General features: G+C 58.8%; 1 protein-coding gene across 1 annotated transcript in view; it reads right to left on the bottom strand.

The window, feature by feature from the left end:
* Window positions 1-10,176, bottom strand: part of ADCY6 (adenylate cyclase 6) — a 45,962-nt gene extending 35,786 nt beyond the window's left edge. The window contains exon 1 of the mRNA XM_073318324.1: window positions 9,932-10,176. The gene's annotated coding sequence lies outside the window, so the exon portion shown is untranslated. The remainder of the gene's footprint in view (window positions 1-9,931) is intronic.
* Between the last annotated feature and the right edge of the window lie 3,578 nt (window positions 10,177-13,754).

Genomic DNA, 13,754 nt, shown 5'->3' on the forward strand with positions numbered 1-13,754 from the left:
GAGACCTAGAGGACTGGCCAAGCAAGCCCCAGACTGCCCTGGTTCTGACCCGTAGCCAGAGCCGGCGAGGGGCACTGCACCCTGACCTCGGGGAGGGTACCACACCGGAGGCGCAGGACCCTACCCTGGTGGGGAGGGAGCGCCGAGGGGCACGGCTCAGAGAGGCTGAGGCCTCAGACCTGGTCACTGAGGGGGAACCGGGCCCCATCCCTTCCCCAGCCGCTGAGTTCCAGGCCGAGTTGAGGAAAGATCCCTCCTTGCGGAAGCTCAGGGACCTGGCCGACCTCAGGGTGGGACGGACCATGAGGAGAGGCTGCCAGGAGAGGTTCCTGTGGGAGAAGGGGTTCCTGTACCGAGAATGGGCTCCCACAAGGGAAGTAGAGTCCTGTGGGATCAGGAGGCAGCTGGTGGTCCCCCAGAAGTATCGCCGCAAGCCACTGTACCTGGCCCATGACATCCCCCTCGCAGGGCACCAGGGAATCCGACGCACCCGGCAGAGGTTGCTACAGAACTTTTACTGGCCTGGGGTCTTTACCACGGTCCGGCAGTATTGCCGATCCTGCGACCCCTGTCAGAGGGTGGGGAAGGCCTGGGACAAGGGGAAAGCGGCTTTGAGACCTTTGCCCATCATAGAGGAGCCTTTCCAGAAGGTGGCCATGGACATCGTGGGGCCTCTCAGCAAGACGACCCAGTCGGGGAAGAAATACATTCTGGGGGTGGTAGATTTTGCCACCCGCTACCCCGAGGCAGTGCCCTTAGCTTCCATTGAAGCAGACACCGTGGCCGATGCGCTCCTGACCATTTTCAGCCGAGTGGGATTCCCCAAGGAAGTCTTGACAGACCAAGGCTCCAACTTCATGTCAGCCCTGCTCCGGTGCTTGTGGGAGAATCATAGAATCATAGAATATCAGGGTTGGAAGGGACCTCAGGAGGTCATCTATTCCAACCCCCTGCTCAAAGCAGGACCGATCCCTGACTAAATCATCCCAGGCAGGGCTTTGTCAAGCCTGACCTTAAAAACTTCTAGGGAAGGAGATTCCACCACCTCCCTAGGTAACCCATTCCAGTGTTTCACCACCCTCATAGTGAAGAAGTTTTTCCTAATATCCAACCTAAATCTCCCCCACTGCAACTTGAGACCATTACTCCTTGTTCTGTCATCTTCTACCACTGAGAACAGTCTAGAGCCATCCTCTTTCGAACCCCCTTTCAGGTAGTTGAAAGCAGCTATCAAATCCCCCCTCATTCTTCTCTTCTGAAAACTGAACATCCCCAGTTCCCTCAGCCTCTCCTCATAAGTCATGTGTTCCAGTCCACTAATCATTTTTGTTGCCCTCCGCTGGACTCTTTCCAATTTTTCCACATCCTTCTTGTAGTGTGGGGCCCAAAACTGGACACAGTACTCCAGATGAGGCCTCACCAATGTTGAATAGAAGGGAACGATCACATCCCTCGATCTGCTGGCAATGCCCCTACTTATACAGCCCAAAATGCCATTGGCCTTCTTGGCAACAAGGGCACACTGCTGACTCATATCCAGCTTCTTGTCCACTGTAACCCCTAGATCCTTTTCTGCAGAACTGCTGCCTAGCCCTTCGTTCCCTAGTCTGTAGCGGTGCATGGGATTCTTCCGTCCTAAGTGCAGGATTCTGCACTTGTCCTTGTTGAACCTCATCAGATTTCTTTTGGCCCAATCCTCTAATTTGTCTAGGTCCCTCTGTATCCTATCCCTACTCTCCAGCGTGTCTACCTCTCCTCCCAGTTTAATGTCATCTGCAAACTTGCTGAGGGTGCAATCCACACCGTCCTCCAGATCATGAATGAAGATATTGAACAAAACCAGCCCGAGGACCGACCCCTGGGGCACTCCACTTGATACCGGCTGCCAACTAGACATGGAGCCATTGATCACTACCCGTTGAGCCCGACAATCTAGCCAGCTTTCTATCCACCTTATAGTCCATTCATCCAGCCCAGAATTCTTTAACTTGCTGGCAAGAATACTGTGGGAGACCGTGTCAAAAGTTTTGCTAAAGTCAAGGAACAACATGTCCACTGCTTTCCCCTCATCCACAGAGCGAGTTATCTCATCATAGAAGGCAATTAGATTAGTCAGGCATGACTTGCCCTTGGTGAATCCATGCTGACTGTTCCTGCTCACTTTCCTCTCCTCTAAGTGCTTCAGAATTGATTCCTTGAGGACCTGCTCCATGTTTTTCCGGGGACTGAGGTGAGGCTGACTGGCCTGTAGTTCCCAGGATCCTCCTTCTTCCCTTTTTTAAAGATTGGCACTACATTAGCCTTTTTCCAGTCATCTGGGACCTCCCCCAGTCGCCATGAGTTTTCAAAGATAAGGGCCAATGGCTCTGCAATCACATCCGCCAACTGCTTTAGCACCCTGGGATGCAGTGCATCTGGCTCCATGGACTTGTGCTCATGGACAGCTTTTTTAAATAGTCCCGAACCACTTCTTTCTCCACAGAGGGCTGGTCACCTTCTCCCTATGCTGTGCTGCCTAGTGCAGTAGTCTGGGAGCTGACCTTGTTAGTGAAGACAGAGGCAAAAAAAGCATTGAGTACATTAGCTTTTTCCACATCCTCTGTCACTCGGTAGCCTCCCTCAATCAGTAAGGGGCCCACATTCTCCTTGACTTTCTTCTTGTTGCTAACATACCTGAAGAAACCCTTCTTGTTGCTCTTAACATCTCTTGCTAGCTGCAACTCCAGGTGTGATTTGGCCTTCCTGATTTCACTCCTGCAAGCCCGAGCAATATTTTTATACTCATCCCTGGTCATTTGTCCAATCTTCCACTTCTTGTAAGCTTCTTTTTTGTATTTAAGAGTAGCAAGGATTTCACTGTTAAGCCAAGCTGGTCGCCTGCCATATTTACTATTCTTTCGACACATCGGGATGGTTTGTCCCTGTAACCTCAATAAGGATTCTTTAAAATACAGCCAGCTCTCCTGGACTCCTTTCCCCCTCATGTTATTCTCCCAGGGGATCTTGCCCATCAGTTCCCTGAGGGAGTCAAAGTCTGCTTTTCTGAAGTCTAGGGTTTGTATTCTGCTGCTCTCCTTTCTTCCTTGTGTTAGGATCCTGAACTTGACCATTTCATGTTCCATCCCAGGTTCCCATCCACTTTAGCTTCCCCTACTAATTCTTCCCAGTTCGTGAGCAGCAGGTCAAGAAGAGCTCTGCCCCTAGTTGGTTCCTCCAGCACTTGCACCAGGAAATTGTCCCCTACATTTTCCAAAAACTTCATGGATTGTGTGTGCACCGCTGTATTGCTCTCCCGGCAGATATCAGGGTGATTGAAGTCTCCCATGAGAACCAGGGCCTGCGATCTAGTAACTTCTGCAAGCTGCTGGAAGAAAGCCTCGTCCACCTCATCCCCCTGGTCTGGTGGTCTATAGCAGACTCCCACCACAACATCACCCTTGTTGCTCACGCTTCTAAACTTAATCCAGAGACTCTCAGGTTTTTCTACAGTTTCATACTTGAGCTCTGAGCAGTCATACTGCTCCCTTACATACAGTGCAACTCCCCCCCCCCTTTTCTGCCCTGCCTGTCCTTCCTGAACAGCTTATATCCATCCATGACAGTGCTCCAGTCATGTGAGTTATCCCACCAAGTCTCTGTTATTCCAATCACATCATAATTCCTTGACCGTGCCAGGACTTCCAGTTCTCCCTGCTTGTTTCCCAGGCTTCGTGCATTTGTATATAGGCACTTGAGGTAACCTGCTGATCGCTCCTCTTTCTCAGTATGAGGCAGGAGCCCTCCCCTCTCATGCGCTCCTGCTCGTGCCTCCTCCCGATATCCCACTTCCCCACTTACCTCAGGGCTTTGGTCTCCTTCCCCTGGTGAAGCTAGTTTAAAGCCCTCCTCACTAGGTTAGCCAGCCTGCTTGCGAAGATGCTCTTCCCTTTCTTTGTTAGGTGGAGCCCGTCTCTGCCTAGCACTCCTTCTTGGAACACCATCCAATGGTCAAAGAATCCAAAGCCTTCTCTCCGACACAACCTGCATAGCCATTCGTTGACTTCGTTGAAATGTGGGGTCCGGCACGACTGGGCCTCAGCTTATCACTCCCAGTCCAGTGGGCTGGTGGAGAGGTTCAACGGGACGCTAAAGATGATGCTGAAAACCTTTATGGACCAGCACCCGCAGGACTGGGACAAGTACTTACCTCACCTGCTGTTCGCGTACAGGGAGGTGCCCGAGGAGTCGACCGGATTTTCGCCTTCCGAACTGTTATATGGCAGGAGGGTGAGGGGCCCCCTGGACCTGATGAGAGACGAGTGGGAGGGGAAGGCCACTCCCGATGGAGAGTCAGTGGTGGAGTATGTCCTGATCTTCCGAGAGAGACTGGCTGAACTCATGGGCCTGGCCAGGGAGAATCTGGCCAGAGCCCAGAGGAAGCAGAAGGTCTGGTATGACCGCACGGCACAGGCCCGTGCCTACGCCACCGGGGATCCGGTGATGGTTCTCATCTCTGTGAGAAAGAACAAACTACAGGCCGCCTGGGAGGGCCCTTTCAAGGTCGTCAAGCAGCTCAATGAGGTAAACTACGTGGTGGAGCTGTCGAACCGGGCGCACCACCGCCGGGTGTACCATGTGAATATGATGAAGCCATATTATGCCAGGGGGAATGTGGTGTTGGCCGTGTGTGGACAGTGGGAGGAGCAGGGAGATGACCCTTTAGTAGATCTATTCCCTGGGACCGGAGCTGGTTCCCCCCTGGACACAATTCCCCTCTCGGATCAGCTAACCGCTGCCCAGCAAGCTGAGATCAAGGGGGTGCTGCATCTGTACCGACAGCTGTTCTCCAACCAGCCTGGACACACTAATCTGACTGTCCACCGGGTGCAGAGAGGGTTGCACCCGCCGATAAGATGCTCCCCCTTCCGAGTCACAGGGAAAACTGCTCAGGACCTGGAAAGAGAGGTCCGGGACATGCTGGTTTTGGGGGTGCTCCAGCCATCTGCCAGCCCTTAGACCTCGCTGGTGGTGCTGGTCCCCAAAAAGGACGGGTCGGTCCGGTTCTGTGTGGACTATCGGAAGCTCAATGCCATCACTGTATCTGATGCCTACCCCATGCCCAGGCCGGACGAGCTCCTAGACAAGCTGGGAGGAGCTCGGTACCTTACCACCATGGACCTTACAAAGGGCTACTGGCAAGTGCTGCTGGATGCAGATGCCCGGCTGAAATTGGCCTTTATCACCCCTCTGGGGCTCTATGAGTTCCTGACCCTGCCTGTCGGCCTCAAGGAAGCGCTGGCCACCTTCCAGCGCCTAGTGGACCAGCTCCTGAGGGGGTTGGAGAGTTTTGCCGTGGCGTATATTGATGACATCTGTGTCTTTAGCCAGACCTGGGAGGACCACGTGTCCCAGGTTAGACAAGTGCTGGACTGACTCCAGGGGGCTGGGCTGACTGTAAAAGCGGAGAAGTGCAAGGTGGGGATGGCTGAAGTATCTTACCTGGGCCATTGGGTGGGGAGCGGCCGCCTAAAGTCGGAACCAGCCAAGGTGGAGGTGATGTCACGGAGTCCCTGGATGATGCTCTGGACCTGCTTCCCATGAAGCCAGTCAGGACTCTGGGGCAGTCGCCTTTCTGTGAGCAGCCTGTCTTCAGGACACGAAGCTCACACAGCTTCCACCTCCCTGGGTCTGACCTCAGAGCATTTAGCATCCTCTGCCCCTCTGTGTGGTTCCCCCAGCGAGTCCGCTCAGGCGGGGTCCTGGGGCAGCCAGAGGGTCCTGCACCCCAACTCCGCAGTCAGACGGGACTCTCAGCCAGCCAGTAAAACAGAGGTTTATTAGATGACAGGAACATGGTCTAACACAGAGCTTGTAGGTGCGGAGAACAGGACCCCTCAGCTGGGTCCATTTTGGGGGGCAGTGAGCCAGACAACCACGTCTGCCCTTCACTCCATGTCCCAGCCAGCCCCAAACTGAAACTCCCTCCAGCCCCTCCTCCTCTGGGCTTTGTTCCTTTCCTGGGCCAGGTGGTTACCTGATTCCTTTGTTCTCCAACCCTTCAGCTTTCACCTTGCGGGGGTGGGGGGGAAGGGCCCAGGCCATCAGTGTCCAGGAAACAGGGTGTCAGCCATTCTCTGTGTCCAGACCCCTGCACACACCTGCCCTCTAGGGCTCTGCAACGATCATACACCCTTACCCCACCACCTAGATACTTAAGAACTGCCTAGGGGAAACTGAGGCACCCCCACAATATTCGGAGGAAACATTAAGAACAGTCCCACTTCGTCACAGGTGATCAGAGACTGGCCCGCTCCCCACACCAAAAAGCAGGTCCAAGCCTTTATTGGGATGGCAGGATACTACCGAAGATTTGTGCCCCACTTTAGTGCCATAGCCACCCCCATCACTGAGCTATGCAAGAAGGGGAAGCCAGACAAGGTGGTCTGGACCGAGTAGTGCCAGGAGGCTCGCCGGGCGCTGAAGGAGGCTCTGGTCCGTGGCCTAGTTCTGGCAAACCCAGACTTTGACAAGCCCTTTGTGGTGTTCACCGACGCCTCCGACACGGGACTGGGGGCGGTGTTAATGCAGGAGGATGAAAAGGGGGAGAGACGCCCCATCGTGTACCTGAGCAAGAAGCTGCTACCCCGGGAGCAACACTACGCGGCCATCGAGAAGGAGTGCCTGGCCATGGTGTGGGCCCTCAAGAAACTAGAGCCCTATCTCTTCGGGCGACACGTCACCGTGTACACCGACCACTCTCCCCTGACCTGGCTGCTCCAGATGAAAGGAGCCAACGCCAAACTCCTGAGATGGAGCCTGCTCCTGCAGGATTACGACATGGACGTGGTCCACGTGAAGGGAAGGGCCAACCTGATAGCGGATGCGCTGTCCCGGAGAAGGGGCCCCGAACTTCCCCAGGACACTGGTCACAGTGACCCCGCTCAGTTCAGTCTCGAAGGGGGGAGAGGGACGGGGGAGTGTTGACTTAGGAATGTGCCCTGGGGAGGGGAGACCTGAGAGCCTGTCACCTGAGCCAGGAGGGGGAGGGGGAGGTGACACCTCTGCCCGGGAATGTGAACAGAGGCTGCAGGAGGGAGCCTGCTGGGGGGGGTTAGTTTCAGTTTGGGGCTGGGTGGAGGAACACAGGGAACCCCAGGGCTGGGGTCTAAGCTCCCTGCTCCCCCAGAAGGACTTGACTGAGGGGTCCTGGGGGTACCCACAAGCTCTGTTGTGGACTGTGTTCCTGTTGTCCAATAAACCTTCTGTTTTACTGGCTGGCTGAGAGTCTCAGTGAATCCCAGGAAAAGGGGTGCAGGGCCTGGACTCCCCCACACTCCGTGACAGTGCTCACCTGGCACTGAAATGCAGCCATCTCTGGGGTGGGATGTGGCAGCTGCTGAACAGCAGCATAGGGCAGGAAGCAAAGAAGAATCCTGTATCCAGTTGAAACCGTGGGCCCATGTCTGAGCTAGAACGGACTCTTGGGGGCAGGTGCCAGGGGGTCTAACCTCCCCAGGGGTCAGAGCCCTGCCGTGCTGTCATGCTCCATGGAGAGCAGCCCCTGGGCGCTCCGCTGGGCCTGCGGCTTGAGACGATAGACTGGCCCCAAGCCAGGGAGCTGGTGCGAGTGGCGTGTTGTGGGCAAGGAGCGGAGCCAGGCGAGGGTACGGCGCTGGGTCTCCTGGGCGTGCGTATCGTCCACGTGCAGGGCTGCACACATAACCCCGGGGAGTGTGTCGGGGGTGGGGCCGCACTCACACACGCACCGGGCAGGGGCCCTCCTTTCCACACGGGTGCCAGCCTCCCTCGGCCGCCCACATGGAGCCGCTTCGAGGCTGCAGCATGGTGAGAGCAGCTGTCGCTACCAGACACATGCTCCCCCCGCCCCCGTGTCCTGGCGTCTGTGACACAAACATACCCCCCACCGCCCCCAGCAGCTGCAGGGGGCTGAGGCCCGGATCCCTCTGCTGCCCCAGGACTCCTGCCTCCATGCTCCGATCTTGTGCACACGCCCCAGGCAGGGCCGCAGAGAGACACAGATACATGCCGAAGTGCCCCCCCGCCCCCCAGATGAGAAGGGACAGCCCTGGGCTCCAGGGCACGCCGGAGCAGACCCAGCGAGTCAGCAGGCAGAGGGAAAGTGGTGAGATCGGGGGCTGCTCCCCTCCCCTCTGCTGGGGTCACTCCTGTCCCTGGCTGCCCTTCCCCTGCAGCCGCACCCGCGGCCCCATGCCAGGCTGCTGTTTTCCACGCTGGCCTGGGCGGGGGTGGGTTTGCAGGTGCCCAGGGGAAGGTGTTTCTGCAAATCTGCCTGGCAGCTCCTCAATAATTCATACGCTGCTGGAGCGCTCGCAAGATGCCCTAATTCTGAGAGCCGTTCAGCGGTGGGAGACACCCCAGCCTGTCCCCTGCCGGGGGGCTGGGAGCCAGGAGGGGGCCCTGCTCCCCCCCCAAGCCCGCCTCCCACTTGCCCGCATACTGCCCAATGCAGGGGGGCTCTGAAATATTTCTAGAGGTAGGAGCCAGCAAGTCCTGTCGTCTCTGTGGCGGGATCCTGCCGCTTCGGGGCAGGGGGAGGGCGGGCACAGGCGTGTGTCAGAGACAGACGGACGGACGCGGGGCCAGACCCCACTCTCAGCTGCACCGGTGTAACCCTGGAATGCCGCCCCCCGTCACAGCAGGGAGCCCAGGGCGGAATCTGGTGCATTGAGCAAAGACCCTCCCCCACGGGCCCTCTACAAATCCAGGGGGGGCAGCAGCATAGAGCAGGGGGATAGGCAGCATTTTCCTCCCCACAGCCTCCCAGTTCTCCCTGCCCGGCATCTCCCTCACACCCAGGGTTTGTATTTGGGGGGGGGAAACCTGCTCTTTGCCTTTCCCATTGGAGCATCGAGTTATCACCCGCATTCCCGCCCGGCCTTGGGAGGAGAGCAGCAACAGGAGAACCCAGGAGTCCTGGCTTCCATCCACCTCTGACTAGGAGAGGCAGGTTTCCTTCCAGCCCCCCTGTGGCCTGCTCTAAACACCAGACCCCACTCCCCCCGGCCCGCCCCGCCCCGAGCCAGGGAGAGAGAGAACCCTGGAGTCCCAGCCCCCAGCTCTCACCACTGGCCAAACACCCTTTCCCGCATTACCAAAGACATGAGCAATGGCTTATCCCTCAAGCCGGGGCCAGGCGCTGATGCTGGGATGTGGGGGCGGAACTGGGAGCTGCGGCAGTGCCGGGAGCCCTGTGCTGGGCGAAACTTTTGCGCTGGACCCCGGGTGCCGGGAGGAGACAGCCCGTCCCCGCCCCCCCAGATCCTGGGAGCATCAGCAAGAAGCTCTCCCCAGGCCCAGCTATGTACAGAGGCAGTGCTGTGTCAGGGGAAGCTGGCGGAAAAGCTCTGAAATTCCAGCTCCCCTGGCAGCAAGGGAGGGAAGGACTCGGGTCCCGGGCCATCCCCAGGCAGGTCAGAACCACTCGGGGGTCGGGGGTAGGCAGTGCTCGGCGCAGCATGCTGGGATGCTCCAGGGACCTGGGGGAGCGCGCCACGGGCCGTCCTGGGGGCAGGGTGCTGGGCCGCGGACGCGCTGCGGGGTGGCTGAGGCTCTGAGCTGGCCTCGTTTGGAAGGAGGGGTGGGGGTCACCGTGCCCCACTCTGGAGCCACCAGCTGCTTCCTACAGCAGCGAAGGGCCCCTGGGTGCCACGTGCGGGTGGAGAGGCCAGCTGGCCCGGGGGTGAAGGAGGGCCAGGCCGACATGGTGGAGAGACGGAGGGCCAGCTGGCTCAGAGGGGGCCGGGAGCCTCCGTTGCCCGGCCTGGCTTGGCACAGGCTGCCAGATGGGTGACTCAGGTGTGAGCTCAGCTCCCACCAGGTGCCCTTCGTGGCTCCGACACGCGGAGGCCAGGCCCTGCGGGCCAGGGGTGGGGGGTGTCAGCCCGCAGGGACAGACACATTGCTCACTCACCTTTCTAACCAGGCGAATTAACAACCACCAATGCTCAGCCCTAGATCAGTTCCTGGAGGACAGGTCCATCAATGGCTCCTCGCCAGGATAGGAGGGGTGGGGTCCCTAGCCTCTGTCTGCCAGAGCTGGGAATGGGCGTGTCACGGGGTCCTGGGGCGATGCTCGGGAACTGATCCCCAGGAAGCCAGGCAGGACTCTGGGGAGTCTCCTCTCTGGGAGCAGCCTGTCTGCAGGACACACAGCTCACCCGGCTTCACCTTCCTGGGTCTGACCTCGGAGCATTCAGCATCCTCTGCCCCTCCCTGCACTTCCCACAGCGAGGCCGCTCAGGCGGGGTCCTGGGGCAGCCAGAGGGTCCTGCCCCCCAACTCCGCAGTCAGACGGGACTCTCAGCCAGCCAGTAAAACAGAGGTTTCTTAGACGACAGGAACATGGTCTAACACAGAGCTTGCAGGTGCAGAGAACAGGACCCCTCAGCTGGGTCCATTTTGGGGGGCAGTGAGCCAGACAACCACGTCTGCACTTTACTCCATGTCCCAGCCAGCCCCAAACTGAAACTCCCTCCAGCCCCTCCTCCTCTGGGCTTTCCCCTTTCCCGGGCCAGGAGGTCACCTGATTCCTTTGTTTTCCAAACCTTCAGCTCTCACCTTGCAGGGGGGGAAGGGCCCAGGCCATCAGTCGCCAGGAAACAGGGTGTCGGCCATTCTCTGTGTCCAGACTCCTGCACACACCTGCCCTCTAGGGCTCTGCAATTATCATACACCCTTATCCCACCCCCTAGACACTTAAGAACTGCTTAGGGGAAACTGAGGCACCCCCACTCTATTCAGAGGAAACATTAAGAACAGTCCCACTTTATCACAGGGCGACAGAGGATGGATCGCTCCATGGTTACCTGCTCTGGTCATTCCAGCAGGGGCCCCTGGGATTGGCCACCAGGCTGGATGGACCTTTGATCTGACCTGATCTGGCCGTTCTTATGTTCTTCCCCAGTGCATTCTCAAGGATGATCCCAAAGCACTTTGCGAACATCAGTGAATGAACGGTGCCAGTAGCATCATTCCCATTGTACATGTGGGGAAACTGAGGCACAGAGCAACTAAACTACTTGCCCAAGATCACACAGCCAGGGATAGGACCCACGAGCCTGACTACCCGCCCCTCCCCCATGCCCAGAGGCCGCTCTGCAGGCATCCTGCTTCGGCTTCCCCTCTTCAGGGCACCTTAAATCAATAGCTCCACCTGGGGCTCTTCTGTGGCCAATCATACCCCTCCCTGGGGGCTGGGTTTATTAACTGATAATACGCAGAGTCCCCAAACAATCCCTCGATGCCACATTCATCTCCAGCAGCCTGTGGGCACCCCAGGGCTCTGCCTCATCCCTGCCTGTCCCTATGGAGCTGTTGCTCCAATCCAGCCAGAGTCCTGTCCAGCCAGAACCCCCCACCCTGCCAGGGGTCCAAGCTTGCTCAGGAGAGGGCTCCATACTGTCCCCGTGCTCATGCCGATGCCCAGACGCACCCCTGCTCTTCCAGCCTCAGGCCCCATCAAGAGGCTGCTAATGAGGCACAGATGGGCTGGAGAAGCTGCGTTTTAAAGAGCCCAGTTCACTCTGTGAGACCCCATGTGCCCTAACCACTAGATCCCGCTCCCCTCCCAGAGCTGGGGAGAGAACCCAGGAGCCCTGTGTCATGGAGGGTGGGGGAATCCGGGCCCTGCACCCCTCTTCCTGGGATTCACTGAGACTCTCAGCCAGCCAGTAAAACAGAAGGTTTATTGGACAATAGGAACACAGTCTAAACCAGAGCTTGTGGGTACAACCAGGACCCCTCAGTCAAGTCCTTCTGGGGGGCAAGGAGCTTAGACCCCAGCCTTGGGGTTCCCTGCGTTCCAGCACCAAACTGAGACCAAACCCCCTCCAGCAGGCTCTCTCCTCTGGCCTTTGTCCAGTTTCCGGGGCAGAGGTGTTACCTCCCCCTCCCCGGCTCAGGTGACAGGCTCTCAGGTCTCCCATCCCCAGTGAAACCCCCCTGCCACATTCCCAGGTCAACGCTCCCCCACCCTCCCTGCTGCGTCATATCCTGGCTTCCAGACTCCCTGTTCTAACCACTAGATCCCGCTCCCCTCCCAGACCTGGGGAGAGAACCCAGGAGTCCTGGCTCCCAGCCCCCCTGTTCTGACCACTAGATCCCGCTCACCTCCCAGAGCTGGGGTTAGAACCCAGGAGTCCTGGATCCCAGCCCCCCTGCTCTAACCACTGGACCCCACTCCCTCAGGTGGGAGGAGAGTCTCTTTCTAGGAGCTGCAGAGCAGGGCTGCCAGGTGGCTGACATGAGTGGCTGCCAGGTGGATGCCAGAATTTCTGTCAGGGAGGGGGCCAATCCTGGTAGCTGAGACACACAGATTTGGAGGTGGGGGAGGGTCGGTCTCACCCCTAGCCATGCACCTCCCACTGGGACGCTCCACCCCCCACCTCCCCATGCATTCTGTTGCCAGTGCTGGGGATTTGCTCTCCCCTGACTGGAGTCAAGGGGAGTCCCCCTACTCCCAGCTGCCCGGAGTCTCTCTCCCTCGCTCCTCTCCTGGAAACCCAAGACGCCTCCTGTCCCTAGGGCTGCTCGCTGGCATCTCTGCACATCCATTAGTGGCAGGGCTGGCCAGGCCCGCGGGCTCCCTGCTCTCTTATTTATGAGTCTGCTTCACAAGAGCTAAATGGAAAGATGCCCCCCCCCCACGCTGCTTGACACCCCCGCCTGGGAGGCTGCTTTGTCTCACAACTGGGTCAATGCAGCAGGAGTGCTGAGAAGGACCCAGCCCTTGGGCTGGGCCGGGCAGGCGGGGCTGGGGAAGGAAAGCTGGGGGGTTTGCTCTGGATGTGGGGGACAGCGTGGGGAGCGGGGCCAGGGGGATGGAGGCAGTGGCTCAAACAATCCTGGAGCAAGGAGGCAAATCAGGCTGGTGCTGGCTCTGGGGTGGGGCATGTCCCTGGCATCGCTGGCCCCAGAGCCAGCTGAACGGGCAGGGGCAGTTCTGGACAGCCAGAGGCTTGGGGAGTGAGGCCAGGCCACCAGGGCTAATGGGACAGGTCCCAAAGGGATTGGGGCAGCTTGGAGGGCCACGAGGACACAGGGATTTGGGTTTGATGGGAAAGGCTCCCCCAGCATCACAGCACCCCCAGGCGTCGCACTGGGAGGGGAGGAGCCCCCCCCAGCTCCACCCCCGGCAGCATTGGGGGTCCCTGGGAACGTCTCCCAGCCCAGCTTAGCAGGTGGAAGTGACGTGTCTGGGGGCTGAGCACGGGGCATCGCTGGGTGCCCTGCGGGGGGAATAGACAGTGCAGGATGGGGCATTGCTGGCTAGGGCTCTGCATGGGTGTGGTCCCCTAGCCATTGGGATGTTCCCTGCTCCAAGCAAGGCCTGGCTGGGAGCTCACCTGGGACCGACCTAGATCTCGGCTTAGCTGAGGCTGTCTCTGCATGGCAGGCTCCTGGCAGCATCTCGGAGAGGTCCCTGGCTGGGCTAGGGGACCGTCTCTCTTCTCGATGGGGGCCAGGGGACAGCAGTTCTACCCCACCACCCAGGGCCCCTGGGGGAGACCAGACCGGAGGCTTTGTCTTGGCCCCACCCTTGCAGACCATGGGGGTCTAGGGGCTGGGTGCTCCCCTGCCCCTTGTGCGGTCCCCTGACCAGGCCCTGCAGCTGCCCAGGGCCTCTGACCTTTGTGATCCCAGAGCACACCTGGGGAGGGGTTAGTGACGGGGTTTGGGAGCAACCCAGTGGGGTGGGGGGAGCCTGGGCTACTCAGCCGGGAAAGGAGGGAGGC

The sequence above is a fragment of the Lepidochelys kempii genome, chromosome 20 (assembly GCF_965140265.1).
Source record: "Lepidochelys kempii isolate rLepKem1 chromosome 20, rLepKem1.hap2, whole genome shotgun sequence".
NCBI classification, from domain to species: Eukaryota; Metazoa; Chordata; order Testudines; family Cheloniidae; genus Lepidochelys; species Lepidochelys kempii.